The 17,977-nt window shown below is 41.4% G+C and overlaps 1 protein-coding gene across 5 annotated transcripts in view; it reads left to right on the top strand.

Annotated features, from left to right (window-relative positions):
• FAM49B (family with sequence similarity 49 member B) overlaps positions 1–17,977 on the top strand; it is a 75,341-nt gene that overhangs the window by 28,817 nt on the left and 28,547 nt on the right. For 4 of the 5 annotated variants that reach the window (XM_019614244.2, XM_010709316.3, XM_031552918.1 and 1 more), the window contains exons 2-3: positions 2,402–2,481; positions 16,832–16,868. The gene's annotated coding sequence lies outside the window, so the exon portion shown is untranslated. Of the gene's footprint in view, positions 1–2,401; positions 2,482–16,831; positions 16,869–17,977 lie in introns of those variants that run through there. The other variant, XM_010709313.2, reaches the window with a different exon arrangement.

The raw sequence follows: 17,977 nt of genomic DNA, 5'->3' as shown, positions 1-17,977 counted from the left end.
CGGCCCCAGCAGATCACGTAGTTCCTATGGAAGCAGATATTTTCATGAACTGTCTGCTCTGCAGTACCTGTTGTTCTGCCATTTCCCACCCAGGCTTGCTCTTGAGCTCCAGCTCCTGGCACTTCTTTCCCTTCTTGCCGAAGGGTCAGCATGCAGGCATGGCTCATCAGGGAGAGACTACAGTGTGGAAGGTGCTGAGCAAGAGGGCAGCACTGCTGGGCTGTGCAGGGGAAGCATGGAATTGGGGAACAGGAGGGTCTCTGTGCAGCTTTGGATGTAGCTTTTGTTAAAATTCAGCACGTTTACCTGCTGCTTCAGGTAAAAATGAAGTTTGCATGGATGAAACTGGAAATGTGCTGAATTGTGAGTTGGTGCAGTGGAAATGTAACAGATATTTGGTTTAGTAAAACAATCAGTCACGCTTGAGAAAACCTATTCTGTGGTACTGAATAAGAAACTTTTTTCTACTACACTATAGCAAGGTAGAAAGATCCTAGTATTTGAGTGCAGGAGGAAATTATACATGCTGCAGTTATACATAGGTGATCATTCAGCCATGAGAGCTTTGAGTTGCAGTTGTAAGGCTGGGACCTGTGCTGCTCTGCTCAGTGATATACAAAGCAGCATGTGAATATAAGACCTTACGGCTTCCATACAGGGGTTTGTAACTGAATTGTCAGGAATGGTGACTTTATAGAGCACTTTGGGAGGAGGAGGAGCCATGATTTAGAGAGAATCATTGGAATTGCTTGAAGAGACCTTACAGATTATCTGTTTCCCTCCTGGGTATAGGACCGTTAGAACAATTGTTGAAACAGATGCTGTGCTTTGACACAGTGAGGAAGGTGTTCTGATATATTTTTAGATTTCTTTCCTCAAGAGAATGAATTAGTATCTTAGACAGCAACACTTGCAGGGAGAACAAAAACATTAAGTTCTGAGGCACCTGCTCATTTTGCCTTTGGCACAGATTGGCGAAAGTTATCATTGGTTGACATTACTCTTTTCTGTAACATTTGAACTGTCTGTTGCAGCAGACTTGCTTCAGGATGGGAGTGAGATCATTTGACTTGTCAGTTACGTTTTGCATAATGATCTCCTGATCTTTGGAATCCTTGTCTTCTGCTGATGGTGCTGTTGGGGATACAGGATTCTTCCATGGGAAAAGGGGAGGAACTTCTGATGATAGTTTTCATAAAACTAAAATTATCTCAGAGCCTCCATACTGCAGGGATCTTCTCATTCCTTCACCCATTCTCAAGCAGGGGAAAATTGGTAGGACTAGGTTTTATTTGATTGGAAATTTCACTGCGAAACAGCATATTTTGGTGCTAAATGCTCATTAATCAGGATTATGCAACCTAAAGGAGCTGTTGGTAGCTGAAGTAGTACAAATGAACATTGAATATTTCGTGCCTCTTCAGGCGGATCTGCAGATGTCATTGACACGACAGGAATTCTGTATTTCTAAACCAGATCTCTAAAAACAACTTGTAAACTAATTTCTACAAACAGATGCACTGCAGAATGTGGTTGGCTTTGCAAAGTATGAAATAGGAGGGTTGTTTCTTAAAAAAAGACCCAATGTGAAATATTGATAAGGTGGGTTCTAGTAACAGGAGGAGTGCCTGCGGTAGGAGCTGAAGTGGTTTTCTGGGGGCAGGTGAAGTGAAAACACTTAAAAACATTTACATTTGCTGAAATCCCTGAAGTGAAAGAAGCCTACAAAATCCCAGATGGAACAAACTTATGTAATACCACAATGGAAAGGTGTTCACTTTGCTAGTTTATTATCCAGTTATCCAGTATAAAAAGGTAGATGTTTCTATAAACCTATTCCAAATGAACCAAAAGATGCTTGCAGTAGATCTCAATGGAAAGTTACCATAGGAAATGCTTTTCTGTTGTACTATACAAGACTAAATTTCTAAGTCAGAAATTTTACTTACATTTCTTACTTCAAAATTATATTAAGTTCCAAAGAGTAAATGCTGTCATTGACGATTTTTGTCTTTAACAGTTGGAAACTGTACTCATGAACCATCTTTCCTTATATGCAGTATATGATAGTATATATAAACTGAGACCTACTTCCCTCTGCTGCAACTAAATGCAAGTTGGCTCAGTAATGCTGAGATGTAATGCTCTATTTCTGATGCTTGTGATCACAGATAGCTAATTACCTTACTGACTCACAGAAGAGTTTGTCAGGATGCCTCTTTATTTGCTTGTACTGTCAGTTCCGTAGAATTACAAATGCTTTGTTTTATTTGGATTCCTAAAGAACAGCATTTGTTCCTTGGCATTACAGGATTAACATTGATTTGCCTCCTGCACTGACTGATGTAATTAAAAGTGCTGTGTATTGTTTAGTTTTAATGGTATTCTTCTGTTTGTTCAGATTCTGAAGACAAGCTGCAGCATCGGTAACCTGGGGAAGAGGAGTTCTCTGTTAAGACTGCAAGAAGATACTACCAACTGGTAAACCATTTTTTTTAGATGTCTGTTTGTCAATTGTTTCTGTTTTCTGTAATATTCCAGGACAAGAAGTACAGATTATTTTGATGTATTGAAAATAGAAAGTAGTTCATGCAGTAGTTTTTCTGTGCTTAGGTATAGCATCCCAGACAAAAGGCACAATATTGGTTGGATAACATGCAGATACTTAAATAGAATACACAGTGACTCAATTCCTGCTCTCCCAGTAGGTAGAGGAAAAAGAGGAGTCTTTTGTCTGTGGTGGAATGTTAAACATTATCTTTTTTGCTTTTTCCACTGAGATTAATACGTGTCTGTGCCTTTTTACTATACCAGAGCTATTTACTTGAAGTGATGGTGCAAACACTGAAACTTTAACTCTTATGATCCAGAGCTTTGGGGGAGAGAAAAAAGACGACTTTAAAGAAAGCTGATTTAGAAGCTGAACATGCTAAGCATACTAATTAAAATTTCTAGGTGCTTTTTGAAAATGTGATTAGTGTTCTTTAAATTATTTGAAGGATGTTCAGTGCGGCATCACTTTTGCTGGAAATATGTGATAATGTAACTGAAGATGTACCATAACTTATGGGTATTTAAAGCTATGTGTAGGTTACCTGTGGTTCAGAACAGTGAAAGAATCATTAGTGAAGAACTGTAACCTCTTGCTAACAGTTTATCATTCTGTAAGTTAAGGGGTTGATCCACGTTGTTACAAGCCAGTCACAAAGAAACCAGAGAATTTAGGACATCTGGATATGACTTAACATAGCTTAGTCATGTATGCATCTATAGGAGGTACTAGGTCTACATCTCACTTCTCAAATACTCACTGAATGAAGTCTTTAGCATGGGGGAAAACATCCATGAGATGTAAACTGAACCTGCATTCAATTTTCATCCAGCTACCCCTTCCTATATAGCTTTTATACAAGTTTAATCCTACTTTTTGAGCTATAGGGTTAGGTAAACCAGGGGACATTTCTCATCTCAGCATGGGTTGAGCAGATGGATCCAAGGACAAATGGTGAAAAGAAGCAGTATATTAGCCAGTAAGGAAACAGTAAGCTTTTATGACCCAAATGTTTACAGATGCTTTATTAAGCTTTACGTATCAGTTAATTTACCTGAATTTTATTAACAATTGAGGCTAATGTAAAGTTGTGTTGTGTAGTTTGTGCTAATAACCAGAGTTGACTGAATGTATTTCATTCTGTTGCTCTACTAATCTTACATGCCTTTAAAAGTTTGATATCATTAATGCATATCCATCTGATGGGAATGACAGTGAAAACATTTGACTTCATGTAATTCTTTTTTTGTATAAAGATGGTTTGCACATTACAGCTGTTTGTGAGCTATACTTTGTTGAGCTTTTATGCCTAGCTAGGTGTTTAAATAAAAAAATAGACTCTAAAACGTGTCTGAAACTTCTTCCCATATTCCCAGTTTAAAGCTTTGTCCCTTCTGTTTACCACAGAAGGTACCTGTAGTTGTAGCAGTCACAGCTTGAGATACTGAAACACTGTATTCTTACTACCAGTTTTGAACTGCACTGTTATTATTATCAGATTATAATCACTGAGCCAGCAGTGCGTTCTTGCACCCAGGAAGGCCAGCTGTATCCTGGGCTGCATCAAAAGAAGGATGGCCAAAAGCAAGGTGAGGGAGGTGTCTGTCTTGCTCTGCTTCGCCCTCATGAGGCCCCCACTTGGAGTACTGTGTCCAGGCCTGGGACCCCCATTACAGGAAGGATATGGAGCTGTTGCAACAAGTCCAGAAGATAATCCAGAAGCCATGGAGATAATCAGAGCACTGGGGCACTTCTATGAAGAAAGGTAGAGTGAACTGGTTTTGTTCAGCCTGTAGAAGAGAAAACTCTGGGGAGACCTCATTGTGGCCTTTCCAATGCTATAAAAAGGAGCTTATAATCAGGAGGAGACCAACTCCTTACATGCCCTGATAACACTGGGGCAAGCAGAAATAGTTTTAAACTATTAGAGAGGAGACTTGTTAGATTTTGAGGGGAATTTTTTACCGAAAGAGTGGTGAGGCATTGGAACAGGTTTCCCAAATAGACTGTGAACGCCTCATCCCTAGAGGCATTCAAGGCCAGCTTGCGTGGGATCCTGAGCAGCCTGGTCTAGTGGCTGGCATCCTTGCTTACAGCTTGTGAGTGATCTTTAAGGTCCTTTCCAACCTAAGCCATTCTATGGTATGAACAAATTATGCATGTCTACGTAAATCTGAGTGTATAGCTTGGTATATACAGAGAACTGAAAATCTCATTGGCCTAGCAGTGAGGGAATTGCTGGGGGCCATCTGTCCATTTTCTTACTTCTGCTTCCCTTCCCACACCCTCACTCCCATCCCTTACCAAGAGAACTTAAAATGGTATGGCTGTTCTGAGTGAAACTGAGTAGTTGCGGAATTGAGCTCTTTGTCTGTAGTTGTGGTAGAATAGTCATCTTCCTTCAGTATTTCCTTTAGGACCAGGCAGAATTTATTAGCTCAGGGGTAGTGCTGCTTTAAGTTGATTTCACTGTTTCCAGCATTAGCTTTAGTCTGGGAGAACAGCAGGTGAGGCATGCTGAGCTGTAGCACATTTTAGACCTGATCCAGTTCTCAGCTCAGCCCCCACCTCTGGGAATATGCTGAAGAGAGAATGGGATTTATGAAAACCACATTGCTTGGGAAAGAGTGCCTTTATCTTGCTGGATCTTGGTGCTGAGAAAGCTGCAGCTGACTGAATATTTTGTAGTGTGGTGCAGACCAAGTGTCTCTATGAGAGGCACATGTGCCTATTTTATCCAGATATTGTGTATCTAGAACATTTTCTTTTGGCTGTGTTTCAGAAGTCCATTATCACAGACTCTAAAGACATCTAACATTTTAGTGGTTGCCTTATTTTTCTGGTGGTAATTTTTTCAGAATGTTGCCTTGTAAAGGATTATTTTTTTCTGAGCGCCAATCACTCATACAAATCTTGATATCTATCTCCTACTTCTGAATGTAACCTCTGATAATTATTCATTCTTAATTTATAGCTTTATTCTCTCACCTGCAGCTTGAATTTGTTTACGTGCTTGAAAACATGAAAATCTTTCTGTGCAACTTAGAATGGTTTCCCTGTAATTATGGTGGAATGACAATGGGGAGGTGTTTCAAGCAAAGTGTTCAGTGTGTTGTGGTGTCTGCCCCAGCACTGATATTGCACTGTTTGTGGATTAACAGGTTCTGCATTTATGTTAATTTTAATCGATTTGGAAACACCTTCAGTATTTTGTTTGCAAAGTGGAAGCAAATACATACGTGTCACCTTACTATTAATTTTGAGAACGCTTTGTTGTGGCTTGAATAGCTCTTACAAGAGTAGCATTTATCTGGCTGACATAATTTCATATGTTCTGCTTGCTTGTGGGTAGAGTCTTTAACATTCCTTCAGTAATTATTTCTGCTGTTAAGTGTACATCCCTTGATATCATAGAATCAGACATAGGTGTTGGAAGGGACCTCTGGAGATTGAGCATTTCCTCTTCTAAAAGCAGGTTCTCTACAGTAGGTAGAGCAGGAAAGCCCTAGACTTGAACAGGGGAAGTTTTTCTAACTGTCCCAATACCTGTGTGCCTACGAAAGGTTAGTAGTGAGGGATGTGATCCAGGAGATGGATTTTTGTTGAATTAGGCTGTAGTGTTATAGACTTCTGCGTGTCTTTGACTGTCAGGAAGTTTATACAAAACTTAATGTACTGCTGGAAATAGAAAGCAATGTTCTGTTCTGTTTTGATCAGTGGCAAATGTTTCCTCTACTAAACAAGCAAATAGATGTTTTAAAAAAAAAAAAACCAACCTGGAGCTCTTAACGTGTTCTTTCAGAAAGTTTTCCATTTGGGAATACCTCACATAATGAATTTAGAGTTAGTGGAGCTACAAGTGCTTGTGAGTAGCATGAAAAGCTTTCACTGCAGAGCTACTGGATAGCAGCAGTAGGACAGTGTGAGAACCACCAGGATGACAGACTAATCCATCATAGTGAGGTCATATACTGTAAATACAGAAAGAAAAATGAATGTCTTTCTCACAACTGAAACCACCTTTACTTCCCATTTGAGCCACAAGTTAAAAAAAATAATCTGTTGGTAGTGTTTTCTGAATATATTGTGGTAGGTTTGCTTATAAATCGAGCTCAAATTGATTTGTTGTCTGTGTGATAGTGGGTTTGTGGAAGTTTTACCAAGAAAATGATGGTGAAGTACACATATCTTTTGTGGTATTGCTTACTTAAAAAATATTTTGAATAAAACAATTAGGTATGTTTTACCAGCATGCATTTATTTTGTGTTAATGCTGCTATGAGGCAAGAAAGAGGAATGGCTGACAACCTTTTGGCCTAACTGAGCTGTCTCCTGTGTATATGCTGGATTTTATCTTATGACTTGTTTCATGTGGCTTGTTTAATATGGCTGGTTGCAATAGCATGGGAATAGATTGAAGGCTTAAATTCTTCTGTGCAATCCTGTTGTTAAAGTCTTACCAGATACCCATCAGTAATGAATGCTAATAGTCTGCCTTGCTGATGCAGCATAACATGGTATCTTTTCTCTCACAACAGACATAGAATTATTTAAAACCTTGAATGAAGATTGTAATAACCTGCAAATGATCAGTGACAGGGTTTTGACTCATCAACTGTAGAGCTGTTCCAGAATACTCTGACTTTGTATGTAGCAGTCATGCTTCATCACTTAGTCGAGTAAGTTGAAAAAGAGGTGAGTTTTGAATCTGGTTTCAAGTCTTATGTAGCAGACCCTGTGTTCTGCTGGAGCCTCGAGCTGTGCTGTTTTGTTTATGAAGGAAAAGCTGCTCTTTTTCTTCACCTGTAAATAATTGCTCAGGTCAACACCAACTGTTTGGTTTTGTTTGTTCAGTGAACTTTCAAATCAAAGTTATTAATTTAAGGGTTGTTTTGACTTCTCAAAAAGTCACTTTTAAACAGACCTGCAAAATATGTAAACTTTTCTCAGGCCAAATGTTGCTCTAATGAAAAGCTGTTTGTTGATACTGGTGATTGAGATTTCACATTACGTTTTATAGGGTCTGTTATATTAGGCTGATGTCAGATGTTGCTTTTTTTGCTTCCTGACTTACAAGAGGACCTTCTAAATGCTTGTTAAATGAAATTTTTAGTTTTTACATGTTTTTTTACTTTTAAAAAAGCACCACACGGAGCTGGATTGCTCACACGTGCTCCTTCTGAGTGCGTTAATTCTCAGCCTAATGCTTGGCCACAACTGCAGTTTTATATTTTCCTTTTTTATCTCAACTTGGAAGTAGTTTTGGAAATTACTGAGCAGAAATGTTCTGCATGGGTTCACCAAGGGGAGGTTGTGCTCGACCAACCTGGTGGCCTTCTATGATGCTGTCACATGCTGGGTGGATGGGGGATGAGCGGTAGATGTAATCTAACTTGATTTTTAGAAAGGCATTTGATACTGTCTCCCACGACATCCTTATAACAAAGCTGAGGAAGTGTGGGATAAATGAGTGGACAGTGAGGTGGGTTGAGAACTGGCTGACTGGCAGAGCGCAGAGGGTCGTCGTTGGTGGTGCAGAGTCTGGCTGGAGACCTGTGACCAGTGGTGTCCCCCAGGGGTCTGTGCTGGGTCCGGCCGGTCTTGTTCAACATCTTCATCAATGACCTTGATGAGGGGATAGTGGCCACCCTCAGCAAGTTTGCTGATGATACGAAGTTGGGAGGATTGGCTGACACGCCTGAAGGCTGTGCTGCCATTCAGCGAGACCTGGACAGGCTGGAGAGCTGGGCAGTAAGAAACCAGATGAGGTTCAGCAAAAGCAAGTGTAGGGTCTTACAGCTAGGGAGGAATAATTGCATGCACCAATACAGGCTGGGGGATGAGCTGCTGGAGAGGAGCTCTGCAGAGAGGGACCTGGGCGTCCTGGTGGACGACAGGTTGGCCATGAGCCAGCAGTGTGCCCTCGTGGCCAAGAAGGCCAGTGGCATTCTGGGATGCATTAAGAAGAGCGTGTCCAGCAGGTCAAGGGAGGTGATCCTCCCCCTCTACTCTGCCCTGGTAAGGCCTCATCTGGAGTACTGTGTCCAGTTCTGGGCTCCCCAGTACAAAAAGACAGGGATCTCTTGCTAAGAGTCCAGCGGAGGCCACAAAGATGGTGAAGGGCCTGGAGCATCTCTCCTATGAAGAAAGGCTGAGTGAACTGGGTCTGTTTAGCCTTGAGAAAAGAAGACTGAGAGGGGACCTGATCCAGGTTTATAAATATCTGAGGTGTGGCGGCCATAGTGGTGAGGCCAGTCTCTTTTCAGTGGTACGTGGAGACAGGACGAGGGGAAACGGACATAAGCTGCATCATAGGAAGCTTTGCACGAATGTGTGTAAGAACTTCTTCACGGTGAGGGTGACGGAGCACTGGAACAGGCTGCCCAGGGAGGTTGTGGAGTCTCCTTCTCTGGAGATATTCAAGTCTCGCCTGGACGCCTACCTGTGCGACCTGGTGTAGGGAACCTGCTTTGGCAGGGGGGTTGGTCTCAATGATCTCTAGAGGTCCCTTCCAACCCCTACAATTCTGTGATTCTGTGATTAAATTGCAGTGCAGCAATTATAACCCTGTCCTATGGCTCCTTGTTTTTTCCCTATTTGATAAAGCTGTTCAATACACATAACAGTCCCTAGAAGCTAAACCCAGGCTTCAGTATTCCCATATTCTGTCTTATGTTTGATACCCTGCATTATGCAACTTCTGTGCATGCTTTCATCTTAAATGCTGCTCAATAAACAGTTGAGGTCACAGGTTAAAATGATCTGATTAGATTCTTCCTTTTTGGACGTGTGATTGGTACGATTGTTTCGAGTATTCTCATTTATCAGTGTTCACTGGCATATGATTGCCCATGCTTTTCTTTTTGTTGGATCCTGATCTTCTGTTAGTAGAATATTACTCTTCAGCAGATCTGATAAGCTTCCTTTATTTTAATTGTAGCTGAAACAGTTGCTACTTTCAGTTGCTCTTTCAGTACAGAAGATGAGGTGGAAGTGCAAGCAGAGCTGAGCAGACCAGAGGTGCTTTCGGGACTCTCAGCACAGAATCACAGAATGGCCTGGGTTGGAAGGGACATCAAGGATCATGAATCTCCAACTCCCTCCACCACAGGCAGGGCCCCCAACCTCCCCATTGAATACTAGACCAGGCTTCCCAGGGCCCCATCCAGTCTGGCCTTGAACACTTCCAGGGATGGGGCATCCACAACATCTCTGGGCAGCCTGTTCCAGCACCTCACCATTCTCATAGTGAAGAACTTCCCCCTGACATCCAATCTAAACCTTCCCTCCTTCAACGTAAAACCACTTCCCCTTATCCTGCTGTTATCTACCCTTTCCAAGAGTTGATTCCCCTCCTGTTTGTAGGCTCCCTCTAGGTACTGAAAGGCTGCAATGAGGTCACTCTGCAGCCTTCTCTTCTCCAGACTGAAGCATAGTGCAGCAGCTGCTCTGGTGGTGCTGCTGTGGACATTGCCAGCACCACAGACTGCTCTTCAAGGGCTGTGCCATGTGGTTGGGCTCCTGCATGATGTTGACTCTAGCTTGTGCATGCTGCCTCTGGTACTTTAGTTCCAACCTAATCTGCTTTGGTCTGGATTCATCCTACAGTTCTACCTCCTGAGGCATTTCAGCTCTCAATTTCTAATACTACTGAGGATTATAGATTAAAATTCATCAGAAAGAAAACAGTCAGTAAAAAGACATTGTGAAGTTGTTCTGTTTCCTTTCATGATAGAAGTTCCCTATTGCTGATATATAGTTTTAGTGTAGTCTTATACTTGGGGTAAGCAGAAGTCTAGGTGATTTTTTAAGGGGCCCTTCTGTTGAAGTGTTATGGAATGGAGCTACAGATTGTTAGGTTAGGATCTGGTAATGTGCTGCTAATAAATAATTCTGAAAGGAAAGGCCTTCTTGACTTCTTTTTTTGTCTTAATGTTTTCATTATACAAGCGTATGAGTATCACTGCAAACTTCCTGGGACAGAGTACGGTTTTGTTCTGTTATTCTGACATTGGTGAGTCAGAACTCTCTCTATAACTGTCATATTTAAAAAAAAAAAAACAAAACAAAACAAAAAAAAATGATCATTTGTATGGCTCATATAGAGAGCTGTTGAATCACTTGGCTGGCATTCAGAAACACTTCACAAATGGGTGTTAACAGTATAACTTCAAAGTAAGCATTAATTTCAGAAAAATAGCAATGTTAAGTAGCTATGGTGAAGTTAGATGTGCAATAGATAGCAAACAGCAGCATCACTTAATGTTATAAAAGTGCTGAATACCTTAAATACTTTTTGGAAGGGGGGGGGGGGGAGAACACAAATGCTAGATATATCTTCAAAATTCTGCTTGTGTGTAGTATGTGGTACTAAAACTCTTCAGGATTTAAACTTAGGGAACTTTGAAAGAAATACAGGACATAATATGCCACCAGAATTAGCACTTCAGTTGTTTGTATAATTTACTGTGTTAAACACAGGACGTGCTTCAGAACTTACTGCATGCCTTCTTTTAACCTCCCGTTTTGCCTTTTTGCAGTAAAACGTGTAGATGCTCAGCCTGGAATATAACAGCTCCTGTGACCTACACCATGCTACCCCACACCCAACTCAGTTTTTTTCTCTGAAAGGCCAATCTGTTTTCCTAAAAGCCCTGACTTGGTTTTCTCAGTGTCTAATACTGAATATCCTCACTTGCTTAGAGAAGTCTTAAGGGTTATTTGGAAATTAACTTTTTCATTTGGGTAAAAGATCCTTTGTACTCGGACTTCAACTTCAGTTTTTTTAGCTCTCTGCCATGTTACTTGAAGCCAAGTCTTTGGACTTAGCCTTAATGAAGTTGAGATGCTGAGTAATTAACTACACTTCTAGGTGGGCATATGAACTTGAGCTTAAGAGTGTGTTTGGATGAAGTGCTGAATGCTACTATAGCTGCACAGTCTATCAGTTATGTTGGTATAAATGCATTTTTCTCAGTGAACAGAAGAGAAAAAGTTTCACATGCTTTTACCAGGTGTGTAGCGCAGTCCAAGAAAGCTTTCATATCAGACTATCATCTTTGTCATGAAATTATACCATAGAATGGTTTGGGTTGAAAGGGCCCTTTAACATCACCTAATTCCAACGCCCTGCTATAGGCAGGCCTCCCACTACACCAGGTTGCTCAACCCCATCCAGCCTGGCCTTGAAATATGCTTAGTACAGCTTTGAGTGTAGCAAGTAGTATGTAATAGTGTCAAACAGTATTGGGAAATGACATACATTTGTGAAGGGCTTAGTGTAACACATGAACTATAAAGATACAATTTAGCTTTAGAAGGGTAATAGGAAAGCAGCAGAGGAAAAAAGATCCTGACCTTTCTCCAGCCTGTGGTCAGACAGTTACTTTCATAGCAGGCTACTAGTAGGTTTGTTTTGTTAGAAGAACTAGGATAAATTTGTAGCAGTGATAGACTGCCACTGCAGTTTGCCATGCAGTTTTAGCAGGGCTTTTTTAGCATCACAGATGTTAGTAGTGGAGTTTGTGTCCACCTAGCATTGAGTCTTGGTTCATCTGCTGATGCCCTGAAACTTTGTGAAACATGATCTTAGCTATGATTTATTTTCTACAGCTTAGCCATCTGTTATTTTTACTGAGATAAAAATCAAGTTTTATTGCTAAAAATTTCTTACTTTTTTTTTTAATACCCACAACATGTGGGATGTATTTGACTTGCAGTTCTGTATTGAAGTGGGCTTGTTCTCATATTTTCAGTGTGTACTTCCAGTTCTAAGAGTAACTAGTTTTTGGATTTAATTTCAAGCTTGTAACTGAAGCAGTAGAGCAGGAGTATGTCCAAAATGCCTGAGCAGTGCTGTCTTCAAGCTAGGTCCTATTCTCATCACTGTGATGGGACTGAGAACATGCCTATTGTGGTTCACCTCTGGTTTGCACAAGGCCTCAGTTGACAATACTTAGCAAGGGAGATCCCAGTGTGATCTTGAACTTCAAGCGAGTAGTTTAAGCATTTTTCTCTGTGAAGGTAGCAAAGTGAGTTATTCTCTGAAGAATGCTAAAGCCTGGGTGCCTTATGCTTCGTATGAAGTACGAGGATTCTAGGTGAGCATTCTTTGGTAGTTCTGTAAGCTTTATGGCTTCATGAGGTAATTCTTTTGTTTAAGTTTCCTTATGAGTTGTGGTGTACCAATCTAGTACAAAGAAAGTAATTCAGGTTCTTACTAGAAAACCAGTTTATTTGCACTTGGTGTGTGTTTCTGCCTATTAAGAACTCCAAACAAGTGTTGGAGAGGTGCAAAATCACCTTTCTTATCCATAAAAATCTGCTGTGCTTGCTGCCAAAGCTGTGCTTATGTGCGGGGAGCGCTCGGTAAGTTCCGTGGGAGCTGAGCAGATGATGTTGATTCCTTACTGGAAGTTACTGGTGAACATTGTGCTCTTCTGAAATCTTTCCATGCACTGCTGAGCAGTATCAGTTCCAATCTGAAATGGATACCCCAAACCCAGAGCTTATTCAGCAGCTGGCCTGTTGCTAGTCTTTTCAAAATCCATTATCCACAAGATGCGAGGTTTACTTAGTTCATCTTACATTTGAATAGTGTTTGACTTCAGTCAGCTCCAGGCCTTTCCTGACTGGGTGATTCACTACCTGTCTCTGTCTGTCAATGCTTTTCCCCATCTATTTCCCAGCTGTCTTGATAACTCTTTCAGTTTCTGTTCTAGCTGGCATCAGAAGTTAGCATATGTGTTTTGGCCTCTTTCTGCTGTGGTGAAGTTAGGTTGCAGACCAAGATGTGCCTCTGCATAATAGAGGCTCCAGAAATGAGATGGATTACTTTTTCTGCTGTTTGTCTCCTTATTTAAAAAATAAAAATAAAAATAAAATCCATGAACTGTTAGCCTATAGAATAATAAGTAGTTTTTCTTGGCAGCTGCTTGTCTTTATCTTCATCGACAGCCTCGATGAGGGGGTTGTGTCCACCCTCAGAAAGATGATACAAAGCTGGGAGGATTGGCTCACACGCCTCAAGGCTGTGCTGCCATTCAGCAAGACCTGGACAGACTGGAGAGCTGGGCAACAATAAATCGGATGAGGTTTAATAAAAGCTGGTGTTTGTTGCACCTGGGAAGGAATAATCACAAGTATCATTATGGGTTGGGGCATAACTTCCTAGAGAGGAGCTCTGTGTAGAAGGACCTGGGAGTCCTGGTGGATGACATGTTGACCATGAGCCAGCAGTGTGCCTTGGTGGCCAAGAATGTCAGTGGGGTCCTGGAGTGCATTAAAAGGAGCGTGACCAGTAGGTCAAGGGAGGTGATCCTTCCCCTCTGCTCTGTTGTGGTCAGGCCTTACCTGAAGTACTTGTGGCCAGTTCTGGGCTCCCTGATACAAAAAAGACAGGGATCTCCTGGAGAGTGTCCAGTGGGGGGGCCACAAAGATGATAAAAGGCCTGGAGCATCTCTCCTATGAGGAAAGGCTGAGCGATCTGGATCTGTTCAGCCTTGAGAAAAGAAGACTCAGAGGTGATCTTATTAATGTTCACAATATCTTGAGTTGTGGGAGTACAAGAGACATGGCCAACCTCTTTTCAACAGTCTGTGGGGACAGGACAAGGAAAAATGGCCATAAACTGTACCATATGAAGTTCTGCACCAATATGCAAAGGAACTTCTTCACAGTGAGGGTGATGGAGCACTGGAACAGACTACCCAGGGAGTTTATGGACTCTCCTTTCTCTGGAGATATTCAAGACTTGCCTGGACACCTATCTGTCCCTTCTGTAGGGGGGCTGCTTTGCAGGGGAGATTGGACTCAATGATATCTAGAGGTCCCTTCCAGCCCCTACAATTCTGTGTTTCTGCGTTCTCTGCAACATAACGTTCAGTACTTGGCTAAATCAGAGTTGCAGAATCTAGAAAAAATATTATTTTTTTCACTGCTTATTATGTAGTAGATGCCTTGTTTTGTGCCTGTTAGTATTCTTCTGTATCAGTCTTAAAGTCCAAACCTTGAGAATCACGGTCAGATGGGAGCTCATATATTACAGGTCATCTCCAGTAAGTGGGAGAACAGAGGTGATGCCCTCTGAAGCTGACAGTTGGTTCTTTATTCAGATACCCTTGTGTTGAACTGAGGTGCATCTGGAAGTACAAATTTAATCATGTAAGAAATCCATCACACCTCTAATCTGACATCCTGTCACTTTAATGGATGTTCAGTGATGATTCCCCACTGACAACTAGAGATATACAAATCTAGTCCTTACTGATTTAGCCCGTGCTTTACTATATAGCTTTTTGCAAACATTAAAACTTAGAGTATTATGTGATACTTGATTTTTGCACTGTATGATTTCATAACTGTCAGAATGCCATGTAAGCAAAGTTCATAGCATCAGATGTGCTCAGTTTGTTTTGCATGGGGGCATACTGATTGCTACTAAATTAGGATCTGAGGATGCTGATGCATGGCCAGCTGAATGTGAGCCAGTGCTGTGCCCAGGTGGACAAGAAAGCCAATGGAATCCTGGCAGAAATAGCGGGGCCAGCAGGACTAGGGAGGGAATTGTCCCCTTGTATGTGACACTAGTGAGATCATACCTTGAATTTGTGTTCAGCTTTAGGCCTCTCACTGAAAAGAATGTGGAGCTGCTCAAGCATATGTCTTCAGTGAGAGACTGAAGAACAAGAATTAAGAGAAGCAGCAGGAGCTGCTTTGTCTGGAGAAAAGGAGTCTGAGGTGAGAGCTTGCTGCTCTCTACAACTACCTGAAAGAAGGTTGCAGTGAAGAGGGTATCTGGACATGAGGAAATGGCCACAAGTTCTTCCCAGAATCCAGTTTAGCCTCCTCCTTCATGGAGAAGGTGCTCAAGCATTGGGATGAGCTTCCCAGGGAAGTGATGGAGTCCCCGTACCTGGAGGTATTTAAGAGGCATGTGAATGTGACACTGAGGGACATGAGTTAGTGATGGGACTCCATAGGTCAGATTGTTTGTTGAATCTGGTGATCTTGAAGATCTTTTTCAACTTAAATGAGTCTATAATTTTGTGAAAAACATGGGAACCCAATTAGTGGATTCCTGTGCTAGCGTCTTTTTGTCTGTTATTTGGTACTGATCTAACAGAATTAGAGCTTTCCTGGTTGTTTCCCTTCTGCCTAATGGCTCTAGTCTGTCCTCTGCCTTCCTTAGCATAAGAGTCCTGGAAAGACTGTGTGTGTGTTAATAATCAGCTTTCACTCATTTTTTTCACTCAGGACAAACTATCTGAGCATCAGCACGCCTTTCTTAACACTGTGAAGTGCTCATGATTATAAATGCAGTGTTCTGTCTGAAAAGATGTAAAGAGCTGATCAGTTAATGATTTTTCTTATAATTGTATCAGTTGGAAGTTTACAGGTATGCATATGGCAGTCAACTAATGCCTTTGGAAAACTTTTTTTAAAAATCCCTGCCTTTGCTGCTGTAGTGTTTTTTACTGTTACTTTCATATTTATTTATATAGTGTAGTCATTCTAATGAGTTTGGACTTGTCCTGATTGTTAACAGCTCAGTGAACTTAATTAACTTTCAGTCAAAATTGTCTTAACCAGTGTTATTGACTACACAAAAATCTGTTTTCAGGTAAAAACTTTTGTGTTGTTAAATGTTAACATTCTTCTATTTGATTTTTGTATCGATTTCCTCTTATTTCGGGAAATGAGCTTTCTGAAGGCATATTTTTGTTGGGTCTGACTGGTTTTGATATCTGTTAACAACATGAACTGTGTTCAGCCCTGACCTGTACATAATTAATGTTTTCCAGTTTTGTTTTCAGTTGCTTTGTCTCACGGTAGGAATTTAGCAGTTTATAGTCATGGGGAGGGGAAAAAAATATTGGTAAGGTTATCCAGTTAGAGGAAGAGGAATTTAGGGGAATCTAAATGTGTTTTTTCTATTGTAACCTTGATCTTCTAGTAATTAAATTTGTTACAGTATATGTTCTTTCAAATTACCTATCACCAGCAGCCCGTTTTCCTAGAAGCAAGTTCTTTGCTCGGTGATTGTGTTCCCTATTTATATGCCTAGAGATTGAAAGTTGTGTTAAAAAACAAGAATGCAGAATTGTTATAAAGTCAAAGTGGCACATGAGTCCAGAACCATAGTTAAGAAGTAGATTCTGAAGAAGGGTGCAATGTCTGAAACAGATGTGTGTTTACTTTTGCAGGACTTTATAACATTACACTGAAGACTTTAGGTGCGAAAGAATGTATTTTTATTATCTGTTCTTGTTTTGAAACAGAGTGGAGGCCAAGAACAGAGTGCAGCACTGGCTGTAGGTAAGAACTCAGACTTAACCTGCTTGAAAACTCTCCTGAATTAAAATTGTATAATATGGGCAGGAAAATGAACCATGCTGAATACTAGTAGTTTTCTCTTCAAGTACTTCTTTTCTCCCAGTTGAAAAAGCAACTTCTGCAGAATTGTTATGTTTATTTTGAAGACTTTGATCTATAGCCCAGTGTAGAATCATAGACTCACCAAGGTTGGAAAAGACATCTAAGATCATCCAGTCCAACTGTCCATCTATCCAATATTTCCCACTAAACCATGTTCCTCAGTACAACATTTAAACATTTCTTAAACACTCCACCACCTCTCTGGGCAGCCCATTCCAGCACCTGAGCACTCTGAGAGAAGAAGTATTTTCTAACATCCAGCTGAATCTTCTCTGCCACAGCTTGAGGCCATTCCCTCTAGTCCTATTGCTAGTTACGTGGGAGGATGACTCCCACTTCACCACAGCCTCCCTTTGGGTAGTTCTAGAGAGCTACAAGTCACCCCTGAGCCTTCTCCAGACTGAACAATCCCGGCTCCCTCAGCCATTCCTCGTATGTCTTGTGCTCCACAGCCCTCTCAGCTTCAGCGAGAAGCTCTAAAGTGAACTTAGTACTCGAGGTGTGGCTTCACCGGGGCTGAGTACTGAGGGACAGTCACCTCCCTGCTCCTGCTGGGTGCACTTGTTCTGTTACAAGCCAGGATGTCATTGATCTTCTTGGTCACTGGCCACACTGTTGAACTTGTATTTAGCCTAACACTGATCAGTACCCCAGGTCTGTTTCCTCTGCGCAGTGTTCCAGCCACTCTGCACCAATCCTGTAGCATTGCCTGGGGTTGTTGTGGCCATATATATATGTATCTGTGGTTAAAGATGCAGGCTGCCCAGAGAAGCTGTGGATGCCCCATCTCTGGAGGCAATCGAGGCCACGTTGGTTGGGGGACCCAGGCAGCCTGATCTGGTGGAAGGTGTCCCTGCTTATGGCAGATGGGGTGGAACTGGATGATCTTCAAGGTCCATTCCAACACAAGCCATTCTGTTATTTAAAACTTATCTTGGAAGATCATGTTTAAAGTTCTTGGAAAATTTGATTGTGGAAATAATGTGACT

The sequence above is a fragment of the Meleagris gallopavo genome, chromosome 3 (genome assembly GCF_000146605.3).
Source record: "Meleagris gallopavo isolate NT-WF06-2002-E0010 breed Aviagen turkey brand Nicholas breeding stock chromosome 3, Turkey_5.1, whole genome shotgun sequence".
NCBI lineage: Eukaryota > Metazoa > Chordata > Aves > Galliformes > Phasianidae > Meleagris > Meleagris gallopavo.
The sequence above is the reverse complement of the archived record's forward strand: the minus strand, read 5'-3'. Positions and strand labels throughout refer to the sequence as shown.